This window comes from Gracilinanus agilis, chromosome 4 (genome assembly GCF_016433145.1).
Source record: "Gracilinanus agilis isolate LMUSP501 chromosome 4, AgileGrace, whole genome shotgun sequence".
NCBI classification, from domain to species: Eukaryota; Metazoa; Chordata; class Mammalia; order Didelphimorphia; family Didelphidae; genus Gracilinanus; species Gracilinanus agilis.
The window spans coordinates 77,240,108-77,253,784 of record NC_058133.1 but is presented as its reverse complement, the minus strand read 5'-3'; the positions used below and the strand labels follow the sequence as shown (position 1 = coordinate 77,253,784).

Below are 13,677 nucleotides of genomic sequence, written 5' to 3'. Positions count from 1 at the left end.
TTTCTTTCTTTCTTTCTCCTTCAGCCCTCAGTATTCCTTCTATGCTGTAACACTTAGCATTTTCCTCCTCTCTCACTGAGTTCTCAATTACAGATAACTCATAGAATGAGAGCTCAAAGAGCCTTAGTGGCCATCTAACCCAATCCTCTCATTTTATTAATGAGGTATTCGAGGTCCAGAAAAGTTAAATGACCTGTCAGATAACACCCAGCTACTAGATATCTGAGGCAGGACTTGAAGACAGATTTGTTTTCCAAACTCCAAATCCAGCACTACCCCAAATGCCAGTTATAGATGACTGCAGAGACATGGCCTCTGTGAACTTTTCTCTATTCACTGAAATTACCCAGCATCATTGCTTACTCTCTTCTCCTTTCCTCTGGTCACAGAAGAAATGACAAGTTGTCCTTACTCCCTTATTCCAGGCTAAGGCTTGTCCCTCTACAGGTACCCTTGATTTGATTCCCTTTTGACTCCTCTAAGCCCTAACTTTTGTTGTTGTTCAATTGTTTTAGTCATGTCCAATTCTTCATGACCCCATTTGAGATTTTCTTGGCAAAGATAGTTGGCTTCTCCATATTTTTTCCCTATCTTCACCTACCCACCAATAGTCCTTACCATCCAACTAAAGATCTTTCCAATGACTTTCCTCTCCTAGGAAAAGTGACTTGCCATTCCCGACTCTAACTCATTTTACAAATGAGGAAACTAAAGCAAACAGAGTTAAATGACTTGCCCAGGGTCACATAGCTAGTAAGCATATGAGGCCAGATTTGAACTCCAAGTCTTCCTGACTATAGGCCCAGGGCTCTATACACTGTGCAACCCAGCCACCATTTTTTTCACAAACATCTACCAACTTCTCCTTCTCCACAAGCTGCATCCCTATGCCTACAAACATGTTTGAAGTCTCTCAAACCCTTTTAAAATGTTACCTCTTTACCTATCTTCATTATGTAATTATATTATTATATTATATAATATTGAATATTATATTACATACATTATATATTGCATATTATGTATTTATATATATAACATTATATAATGCAACATTATAAAAATGTTACCTCTTTACCTATCTTCATAAGCTTTGGCTGTTATGAATGAAAGGACATTGAATTTGAAGCTGGAAGACCCTGGATTTACTTCTTGACTCTACCATTAGTATTATGAATGTGGCAAATCATTGAGCCTTAGTTTCATCCATGGTAAAATGAGTGGGTTACATGAGATAATCTCCAGAATGTCTTCTGGGTTCAATGATACACATTTTTTTTAAGAAAGTTTTCTCCACCTACTGTTTTTTTTTTTTTTTTTATAAAAAACATATTTACAACTGGTTCTCTCATCAATCAGGATGGGCTCCATCTTTCTTGAAACTGCTGTCTCTGTCTAGACCAATATCTTTATAATCATCTAATCCCATGATCTTAAAACTCCTTGACTTCTCTGCTGTATTTGGCACTGTTGACTAGTCCTTTTTGGATTGTCTATACTCTTTCTGCATCAGAGATCCCACAGTCTCCTGATTCTTCTTCCTCTTTACCCATTCGTCTTCTATTTCATTTCCTGTCTCTTCATCCTCTTTCTAACCCTTAAAGTTTTTATTTTTTCTCTGAAAGATTTTTTTCTTCTTTCTGTGTTCTCTTTGATTAATAAATAAATTTAAATTATAATGTTTCCTATGCATAAACCTCTCCTTATTTCTTCCCTACCTTGTAGTCCTTTGTAGTTGAGTCATTTTTCAGTCATGTTTGACTCTTCATGACCCCATTTAGACTTTTCTTGGCAAAAATACTGGAGTAACTTCCCATTTCCTCCTCTAGTTCATTTTACAGTTTAGAAAACTGAAGCAAATGAGAATAGGTGACTTCCCCAGGGTCATACAGCTAATAAGTGTCTGAGATCAAATATGAACTCAGGAAGATGTCTTCCCAATTTCAGATTTGGTACTTTATCCACTATGCCACCTCAATTAAACATCTTCCCAATTTCCATCATATATCGATCTTCTAGAAAAATATTCCTGATGAAAAGAAATAAACAAAAATCTCAAAATAGAAATTATTTAACCTTTCTTTCAGTGATAACACATGTACTGTTTTGTCTTATTGAGTTGTTTAAAAAGAACTAGGTTTCTGGACATAATGTGTCTCTTGAACAGACAGACATGGATTGTGTAGAGTCTGCTGTTACATATTAAACCAGTGGTGTTGACAAAATACTCCTAACATAGAAAAGTAACCTCACTGAAAAGCTGATCCCGCCAGAGTAGACCAAAGATGAAAATTGAGTTATCTATCAAGATATGCTTGGAGTAAGGGGCATCTAGATGGCTCAGTGGATAGAGATCCAGGACTGGAGATGAGAAATCTTGGGTTCAGATTTGACCTCAGACATTTCCTACCTCTGGGCAAGTCACTTAGCCCCGCTGCCTGGCCTTTACCACTCTTCTGCCTTGGAATCAATACATACATTAATTCCAAGATAAAAGATAAGAGTTTTTAAAAAAAAGATTGACTTGGGGTCAACTTTTCAATGCTAGGACTACTGTGTCAATACCTTAGTCCTAAAGCCACAAGCTGTACTTTCTCTACATCTACAAATCTAACTCTAAGAGGAGGAAGAGGGGGCTAATTTACAATTTGCAACATTGGGCAAAGCCTAAAAAGCACCGTTAGCCAATTATCCACTCATCAATCAGACTTTTCTGCATTAGACCCAGCACTTACAGGGGTTCCCTCTAATTTAAATTCAACTCAATATTTATGTAGTGCCTTCTATGTACAAGACAAAGTGCTTGACAATAAAAATCCAAAGACAAAAATGTAAAGGTTCCTACATTCCAGGAATTTATCTTATACTGAGGAGTTACAAATATGTTTGTAGATAAAACTGGACCTGCATTCCAATGCCACCTCTGCTAGTGGTTACCTATGTCAATTTGGTGAAGTCATTTAAATTCTTTGTACCTCAGCTTCTATATCTAAAAAATGAAGGGGATTGGTTAGGGGACCTTTAGGGTACATTTTGATTATAGTTTTTTGTTCCTACAAGATACCCATCCATAACTTTTCTACTGAGATACAATAGAAATCCTCCACCTCCTCTAGAACCTCCCTGGGATGGATTTCTCACTAGATAGATAGATAGATAGATAGATAGAGAGAGAGAGAGAGAGAGAGAGAGAGAGAGAGAGAGAGAGAGAGAGAGAGAAGAGAAGAGGAGAGGAGAGGAGAGGAGAGGAGAGGAGAGAGAGAGAGAGAGAGAGATCTCCTTACATAGTTCTTTGGGCTATACTTTAAATTTGCCCTTAGAGTAGAGGGTTGAGGACCAAGAGTTGGCTGCTACAACAGATTTCTAAAGGTTAACCCTGTCTAGTGGCTACTCCTACTACCATAATTGATTGACTACATGGATGCTGCCATCAGTAATGAGGCAAATAGGTGCAATTATGTTTTAGCAAAGACTTTTTACTGAAATGTAAATTAGTAATTATCAAACATTTCTCCATTAAATTTGGGTCATATTTTCCCACAAATACTCATAGAATCCATGGAAAGAGTGGACACAACCATATAGTTGTGAGAAATTTGTATAGGATACGTGTATGGCAAAAAGGAACTTGCAGTTACTGGAACTATAGGATCTTGTAATCCTCCTTATATGGAAGGTGTTCAGCTGGGTTCCCAGGGTCCGCTTCTCTCCATAATTGACTCTTTTCTCTTCTGCCAAGAGTCCTGACCCTTGAACCTGCTTCTTGCCTTTTTATATCTGCCTCCCAGGAGTGTATCTCTGCTCCTTACTCTCTCCAACTCATTCACTAGTTCCCCTTCAAAACTATATAGATAGTAGAAGGGAAAAAAGAGAAATTCTTTCCCTTCTTGATCCCCAGAGAACTGCTCTACAGACAGCTCCTTCCTGTCAATCTCTGCAAACTAAACTACAGTCCCTAGGGTTTAGTTATTTAAAGTCCTGTCAAAAAGGGTCTAAATTTTGCTCTTCCAGTAATTTTTCTTTCTTTAATTCCATCAGCAAAAGATTTCACACATCCTAAAGAGAGTAGGGCTAGGCATCTTTACAGCTAGTTTAATACCTAATTAACACCTTGTGATTACATTCTGGGCTTTAGTGGGGAGGGAAAAAGAGAAGGGAATAGTAGGTCAAAGATCAGCACATATGTGTATGTATGTACATATACATATATGAACAACTTTTCCTGCCAAAACTTCCACTGTTGAATGGGCCCTCCTTGTGACCAACTTGGGACACTAATAATATTCCACTTTCTCCCCGCCACAAACCATCCTTTATCGAGATGTCAGAATAACCTCCCTGATGCATAAATCAGTTTGTTTTTGCCAAAGAATATTGACTAGCTATCTAGTGAATCTTCACTGCTTGCTAAGTAACATGCAAACTTATTTGCCTGGAATTCAATTCCCTCCATAGTGTTGTCTGCCACCTTTTCTCATCCTACTCCCCTGAAATAATTAAAACCCCTGCGTGCCACCACACCTCATACTCTTCCAACCCCATGCCATTGCTCAGAACTAGGCTTAGAAAATCCTTCCTTCCACTTAGACTAAAAATAGCTAATTATAATCACTAATATTGATATACCACTTTAAGGTTTGCAAAGAGCTTTACATATTTTATGTCATTTGTCCTCACAACAAACTATGAAGTAGGTGCTATTATTATCCTGATCACACAGGAGCTAAAACTTTTGAATTCCCACATGCCCAAGTCATAGAATTTAGAGCTGGATAGGACTTTAGAGTCCAAAGAGTCCAGTCCCATTATTTTACAGATGAGGAAACTGATCCTTAGAGAAATTAGGTGATTTGTACATCGGGGGTAGACTTTGAACACGAGTCTTCCTACTATTCAACCTACTGCTATGCCATATAATTTATTATACTAGGAAGTTAGGTAGCACAGTACATAGAGCACTGTGAGCCTAGTGTCCAAAAATTTCAAATATGGCCTGAAGCACTTATTAGGTTGAGACCATGGGCAAGACACTTAATCTCTCTTTGCCTCAGTTTTCTCAGCTGTAAGTGGGGATAATAATGGAAGCTACCTCGTAGGGGTTTTGTGAGAATCAAATGAGATGATATCAGTAAAGCACTTAGCACAGTGTCCAGCACATAGTAGGCACTTAATCAATATTTATTTCTCTTTTCACAAATTCAATTATCTCTTCCATAAAACCATCCTTGACATTACCCTGTAAATAGTCTCCATCCTTTTTTCCCTCATTTGCTCTCCTCATGTATTTTTGTGTAGTATAGTTAAGTATTTCTGCCTCATCCTTTTATGAAACTTGTAATCCCGCATGAGCACAGACACTCTATTTTAACTAAACTAACACTTGATGAATTAACAGTTATGTGTGCTATACGCACACACACACACATACACACACATTAGTATTTTCAGATGTGCAAAGTGCTCTACATATGCAATATCGTTTGCTCCTTAAAACAACCCTGAGAGACAGACAGATTCTACTATTATCCCAATTTTTCAGATGGGAAAACTGAGATTATGAGACTTTCCAAAGTTATATACCTAACAGATATCTGAGGCAAAATTTGTACCCAGGTTCAAATGAGCATCTATTTCTCCATCTCTCTATATCTAGATAATTATAGATAAGTAGAATTGATACATATAGAAAAAGATAGAAAAATATATGGGAGGATGGATAGAAAGAGAAATAGAGACAGAGACAGAGATACAAAGAGAGAGAGAGAGAGAGAGAGAGAGAAAGAGAGAGAGAGAGAGAGAGAGAGAGAGAGAAACACTCGGAATCAAGAATTCTATCTACTAGGCCAGGATGCCAGAATTTAATTATGAATGTTGTACCTGCTTTTTTCATCTTTTTTACCAGGAAAGCAAAGCAAATTGTGAAATGTCATCTCTAAAGGGAAGAAGATCCTCTCTATAAGAGAAAAATCACAGATAAGACTGAGAGCATTCAAGGACATATTGGACTTCTGAGTGTAGTCAGAGACAAACATTCAGACCTTCAGAGACTCCCTACTAGTTTGGGACCAGTACCAAAACTCTCCCATTTTGGCCCTCTTCCTTGCAGCCTCCTAGATAAGACCTGGAAACTGCAACCAATGGCTTTGGAGACCCTTTACAGTTCTTTATGCCCATATCTGGAGCTCCTTTAGCCAAAATAAACAAATGAATCGTTGCCCATCTGTTGATTCTTCTGTAGCCATGCAAAACCCGTAGGTACTCTGAGCACAGACAGTCAGCCCTGGAAGGAAAGACCACTTTATCTCAGAGCCATCAGGCTTCTTTGTCTCCATTTCTGCCCCTGCTCAGTCTCTGTTGCTCTTTCTGCAAAGGTTCCATTTGTAGGCAGCCTCTCCTTCATTGCTGCCAGGCTACTTGGTTACTCCTGCAGGCTCTTTCCTAACTTGCCAAGACTAGGCTGTCTGCCCATTAAGGTGACAATGATCTAAAGTGATAAAAATCATTGTACTAAAGAACTTATGGGTAAGGCTATAGGAACTGTCGCTTCAATATGTAGGTTACACATGGAACATAAGGGCCTTTTATAAGAAACCAATGGAAGTGATCAATAATCAATCATAGAGGCAGCCAGATATCACAGTGTGTAGAGCGCTAAACTTGGAGTGAGGAAGACTTAAGTTCAAATCTTGCCTCAGATAATCAATAAAACAATAAACATTTCTTTAGTGCCTACTATGTTCCAGGGACTGTACTAAGAGCTAGGAATATGAAAAGAAATAAAGAACAGTCCCTGCCCTCAAGGATCTTACAATCTAATGGGGGAGACAATATGCAGACAAATATGTACAAAGTAAGCAACATATAGGATAAAAAGAAATATTAACAGAGAAAGCCCCGGAATTGAAGGGGAGTTGGGAAGATGCCTATTAATAGTGCAATTCAAGACAAGTCATGTTGCCTCTCTGACTTGGTTTCCTCATTCCCTTAAATGTGGATAATAATTATATTTACCTCAAGGTAAGTTATGAGTATTTAAAAATATGTTTAAGAGACAAAAGTAAAATTGCTTTAGAAATTATATTAGCCATTATTGTTAATTTTTTCTATTGCATTGTATGAACTTTTATGTATATATATATATATATATATATTTTAAATGAAAACACGAGCAAGTGTGAATGAAAATTATATGAGGGGGCAGCTGGGTAGCTCAGTGGAGTGAGAGTCAGGCCTAGAGACAGGAGGTCCTAGGTTCAAACCCGGCCTCAGCCACTTCCCAGCTGTGTGACCCTGGGCAAGTCACTTGACCCCCATTGCCCACCCTTACCACTCTTCCACCTATGAGACAATACACCGAAGTACAAGGGTTTAAAAAAAAAAAAGAGTCAAGCATGACTAAAATGACTAAACCACAAAAACGACAATATATTAAACAATACTTGGTGAATTCAATTCAATAAACTTTTAAAAAAAATTATATGAAAGCTCTTTGGCATATATTGTTTTTGAGTCATATCTGACTCTTTATGACCCCATTTGGGGCCTTCTAAGCAGAGTAACTGGAATGGTTTGCCATTTTCTTTTCCAGCTCATTTTTACTGATGAGGAAATCAAAACAAGTAGGATTAAGTGACTTGCCCAGGGTCACAGAACTAATAAATATCTAAGATTGGATTTGAACTTGGGTCTTTCTGACTCCAGACCTAGAACTTTATCTATTGCACCATTTAGCTTTCTCTTGACATAGATAGATAGATAGATAGATAGATAGATAGATAGATGGATGGATGGATGGATAGATGGATGGATGGATGGATGGATGGATGGATGGATGGATGGATGGATGGATGGATGTTTGGATAGATAGATAGATAGATAGATAGATAGATAGATAGATAGATAGATAGATAGATAGATGGATAGATGGATGGATAGATGGATGGATAGATACATAAATATGGATATAGATCAATTTATATATGCTTGTCTTTACATATATAATATTTATATAAAATATATATACATATATTTGCTATTCCAATAGCTACATATTGCTTAAATACTCTTTTCCCTTTAAAAAACAAATGCTAGAGGCCAGAGGCTCAATATACTATAACTAATATTATGTCTTAAGGAACAGGGCAGCTTGGCACTTCAGTGGATAGAGTGCTTGACCTGAAGTCAGGGAGAGTAATCTTCTCAAGTTCACATATGGCCTCAGACACTGACTAGATATGTGACTCTGGATAAGTTATTTAACCCTGCTTGCCTCAGTTTCCTTATCTGAAAAATGGACTGGAAAAGAAAATGCCAAACCACTTCAGTATCTTTTCCAAGAAAACTCCCAAGAGGGTCATGAAGAGTCAGACATGACTGAAACAACTCAACAAGAGTGACAATATTATTGTCAACTCAAAATTATTTACTTGTGAACATTCACAATTGGATTATATAACTTGAGCTTTCAGAATATTTGGGGGAGGAATACAAAGGATAAATTATTTTGGGTTCAAAATTATTTTGGGTGTCCCGTCATCTGAGTAGGAGCTGAAGCAATGGACTGAAGACTAGGGCTGAGAATGCCCCATGCCAATGGTGCAATGCTTGTTGCCTGGAATAGTTCTTTCTTTTGGCTCTCTTGGTAGTAAAGGGGGTTTCTGTGATATCATCACAACCATTAAAAAAGCTATTCAGATAGCCTCCCAATGGGACACACTTAAATCATATAACTGAGCTTGCTTCATTTTCCCTCCTGAACTTCTTGACCTCAAGTGGCTCAGTGGCTATTTCTTGTAATTAGCTATTTGTGAATAATTGAGAGCTGATCATAGTACTATTGGTAATATTATCTTTGGTGTTAATATTCATAACTAAAATAGAGGAGGAAAAAACCCAATGGGAATATGGGCAGAGTTGCAAAACTCAGGGCTTAAGCATGTCTGAATTTAAAAGGCAGGAACCCAAGAACTAGCCAACCAATAAACAATATTGCTTTAGGCTTACTAAATTCCTGAGATCTTTCTAGGCATTATAGGATCCAAAATATAGGATTCTTCAAACCTGGAATGATGATAAACCTAGAATGAAGAAATATACTAAGCTATTATAGCATCATAAGATTTGGAGTTACAAAAACCTTGGATTTATCTGGTCCAGATCTTCTCAACCAAGGGTCTATGGACCCTTAAAAGATCATTTTATAGTTTTTAAAGATTCAGTGAACTTAATGTGATCAAAAAACAGATCTTTATTTTCACTGACTACTATTTTCCTTCAATTATTTAAAACATCTTTCTGAGAAGGGATCCACAGACTTCACCAGACTGCCAATAGGTCCCATGACATGAACAAGGTTTAGAACCCCTGATATAGTCTAAATTCTAAAATTAAATTCTAAATTTGAATTAGGTAATTCTAAATTTAAATTCTAAGTTTACCCACAGGAAAACTAAATTTCCTATTGAGGAACTGAGTTCCTGAGTTAGCTAAGAAGGCAGCATTAGTATAAGGAACATAATTCTTCAGGCAAGTCTCAGCTAAAATCCTGCCTTCTACAGGAAGCTTTTCCTAGTCCTGTTTAATTTGAATGCCTTCCCTCTGATGATTATCTTCCATTTGTCCCACATAAATTGTATTTGTACATAATTAGTTGCATGTGGGCACCTCCTTTAGATTGTGAGCTCCTTGAGAGCAGGGACTGCCCTTGCCTTTCTTCGCATCCTCAGCACTTAAACAATGTCTGGCACATAGTAGGGGCTTAATAAATGTTTTCTCATTGACTGGTTGATGATGAGGTACCAAATTGTGTGATTCTAAAAATTGGAGAATGGGACAAGACATGTTAAGTGCAAAAGGAGTCAAGATAAATATGTAGTGCTTGTTGTTAACAACAAGTGCTTGTTGTTAAGAGAATGTTTGGAGATGGGTTCTGATGAGACCTCACTTTTCCTCAAATCAAATAAACAAGTATTTATTGATATTTTCTATGTGCCACAAATTATGCTAAACCCTGGAAATACAGAGAAAGGTGAAAGAATACTGACCTCCAGAGGCTCTTATGGAGGTCTGGAGACAAGATGCAAACAACTCTGTCCACACAAGAGATATACAAAATAAATTAAAGATAATCAACAGAATGAAGATGTTGGAGAAATCTATTAAGGAAATTTGGAAAAGGAAGCCAGGGATGTTAGGAAACAGACAAGGAAGGAGAATATTTCAGGCTGGGTGGACAAATCACTGAAATGGTGCAGTATCTAGAAATGAAGTATCTTGTATAAGGAACAGCAAGGATGCCAGAGTCCCCAATATGTAGGATGAAAAGAACTGGAAAGGACAAGAGAGGATATTCCAGGCTGAGGATAACATTTAAGCAAAGATTTTGAAGCAGGAATAATCACTATGTTGGAACAGTAGAAAGTGATGAAAAGAGAAGACTCAAATAGTAAAGGAGATAATCTTGCCTAGAGTATTCCTAATGTCACCTTACACCATCTTGAAGATAACTAGAGCAGCCTGAAGCCTTTAAAGCTTTTATTCCATATTAGTGTGCAGATTTTGATGAAGGCACTCATCATACAAATGAAGCATCTTTTTGAGCATAACCCTTCTATAGCTCACAACCACTGTCCCTTCCTCACCTTCATACCTTTTTTAACGTAAATTTATTTATTTGTTACATTAAAATACCCAGTTAACTCTTTCCCTCCTCTCCCCTATTAGAGAAGGTATCATTTGACAAAAAGATATATGTATATTGTACTTATTTCTATTAATCAGTTCCTTCTCTAGAGGTGGACATACACAAGTCATTCTGCAAACAATATTTCTGTTGCTGTACATGATATTCTATTGGTTCTGCTTGTTTTACTCTTCACAATTTCACGTAGGTCTTTCCATATTTTTCCAAAATTAATCTGTTTGTCATTTCTGATGGCACAGTAATATTGTATCACAATCATATGCCACAACTTGTTTAGCTATCCCCCATCTGATGGGTATCCTTTCAGTTTCCAATTCTTTACCACCACAAAGAAAGCCACTATAAATATTTTAGAACATATAGATTATTTTCCTTCCCCCAATCATCTTAGGAAATAAACCTAATAGTGATATTGCTGGGTCAAAAGGTACATACAAATTTATAACTCTTTGAGTATAATTCCAAATTGCTTTCCAGTGTAATTAGATTAGTTCACATTTCCACTATCACTGTATTAGTATCCTCATTTTTCCACACCCCCTCCAACATTTATCATTTTGCCCTTTTATTATTTTAGTAAGTCTAATAAGTGTGAGATGATATGAGTTATTTTGATTTGCATTTCTTTAATCAGAAATGATTTAAAACATTTTTCATATAATTATATGTTGCTTTGATTTCTTCATTTAAAAATGTCTCTATATCTTTTGACCTTTTATCAATTGGGGAATGACTAATATTCTTATATATTTGACAAAGTTCTCCATATATTTTAGATATTAGATTGCTATCCAAGAAATTGGCTATAATGTTTCCCAACCTACTGATTTCCTTCTAATCCTGACTACATTGGTTTTATTTGTACAAACCCTTTTAAATTTAATGTATTCAAATTTACCCATTTTACATCTCACAATGCTTTCTACCTCTTCTTTATACATAAATTCATTTGCTATCCATAAATCCCTTAAAATCCTGGGGCCTAAGGCTTTCTAAACTGCCCTCTGCTTTTCTCTTTTTCATCTCTCATACAACTGTGCCCCAACACTCAAACTCCAACTCAGAATCATCTCTTGTGGGCATCTTTAGAGTGGAAGTTCAGTAGAAATGAAAAATATTATGCTTCCTATTACTGGTCAAGCAATTCAAGATCTGAAGCAAAAGTATTTTGGGGAGACAACACCTCTAAAAACTAGCCCAAGATAATATTTCTAGGTCAGCTAACCTTCTAAAGCTAAATAATGAGACAAGATTAGGAAGAGCCTAGAATTCCAGGCTCAAAGTAAGCAATATGGAACTATGGTAGATCCTTGGCCAGGACAAAGGCATAAAGGGGGTATTTTAAGAAGCAGCCTACAATATAGGTGATCATGAATGGTTGAATATGAGAATAAAGGAGAGCAGAAAGAATATAATCCAGCCTGAAGTAATGAGGAATCAGATATAAAGTGATTGTTGTGAGAAGGAAGAGAAAGGGACACTCTCCAGATATTAAGAAAGAAGACAAGACTTGTATGTGAGGAATAGAGGAGAAAGAAGAGAAGGAAAGAAGAATCTTTTCTACCATTTTACCTTTTATCTGGTTCCAAATACTACAATGATGAAAACTGTCCCCAAGGCCTCCAGATTAAACATAAGGAAAGCAGAATAGGACTCCATGAATTTGGCTCATCTCCTCATTTTCCTAGAGGGCAGAAGCTAAATCTTATGGGTAGTTGTGACCTTCTTCACAGTGGTTTATAAACATAAACATAAACATAAACATCATCATCATCATCATCATCATAATCACTAACACTTATGTAGTACTTTAAAGAATTCAAAGCACTTTACATATGTTATTGAATTTAATCTGAGTAACAGATATATGAGGGGCAGCTGGGTGGCTCAGTGGATTGAGAGCCAGGCCTAGAGACTGGAGGTCCTAGGTTCAAGTCCGGCCTCGGACACTTCCAGCTGTGTGACCTTGGGCAAGTCACTTGACCCCTATTGCCCACCCTTACCACTCCTGGGCCAAGGACGGTCCCTAGCCCGGATGAAAAAGGAGGAGGGTTGGGCGTGGGGCTAGCAACCACACCCTGTAAAAACTACATCTGCTAAAGAAACTGCAACCTAAAGTAGGGGCAGCTGGGCTAGCTCAGTGGATTGAGAGCCAGGTCTAGAGACGAAAGGTCCTAGGTTCAAACCCAGGCTCAGACACTTCCCAGCTGGGTGACCCTGAGCGACTGTGTGACCCATTGCCTACTGGTTGTGGCCCTATGCTCCTAGAATGGAGTCCCAGGATAAAAAAAAACAGATATATGAAATCAATGCTATTATTATTTTCATTTTATAGATGAGGAAACCAAAGCTGAGAGTAAGTAATTTTCCTAGAGCCACTAGGTGCCTAAAGTGGGATCTTACCATAGGTCTTCCTGATTCCAAAATCTAGTTCTCTATCTTCAGTGCCATACTAACATGATAAATATTTAGTAAGCTGGTGAAGTGATAAAGAAATGTTCTTCATCACAATTACTATTAGTAGCTCGCTCCTCAACTTGGTTCATAAGTAGCTAGCAGAAAAGAAGATGGTGACGATAAATAAATAATTAGCATTTAAATGGCACCTACTACCAGGCACTATGCTAAGTGCTTTACAAATATTACCTCATTTAATATTCACAACACCCTTGGGAGGTAGGTGCATATTGTTAATCATAGTTTAAAGTTGAAGAAATTAAGGCAAACAGAGGTTAAGTGATTTGCCCAAGGTCACACTGCTAGTCAGTATCCATGGCAGAATTGAGCCTAATGAGAAAGCATTGGTGGGACAACTAAGTAGCACAATGGATAGAGCACCAGGTCTGGAGTTGAGAAGATCTGAGGTTAAATGTGGCTTCAAATATTTCCTAGCTGTGTGACCCCAGCCAAGTCACTTAACCTTCAGTTGCCTAGCCCTTGTAATGAATGCTTAGTATTAATTATGAGAAGGGAAG

The 13,677-nt window shown here is 37.4% G+C and overlaps 1 protein-coding gene across 3 annotated transcripts in view; it reads right to left on the bottom strand.

Annotated features, from left to right (window-relative positions):
- Nucleotides 1–13,677, bottom strand: part of CACNA1E (calcium voltage-gated channel subunit alpha1 E) — a 446,383-nt gene that overhangs the window by 343,957 nt on the left and 88,749 nt on the right. The gene's annotated exons all lie outside the window — the stretch shown is intronic.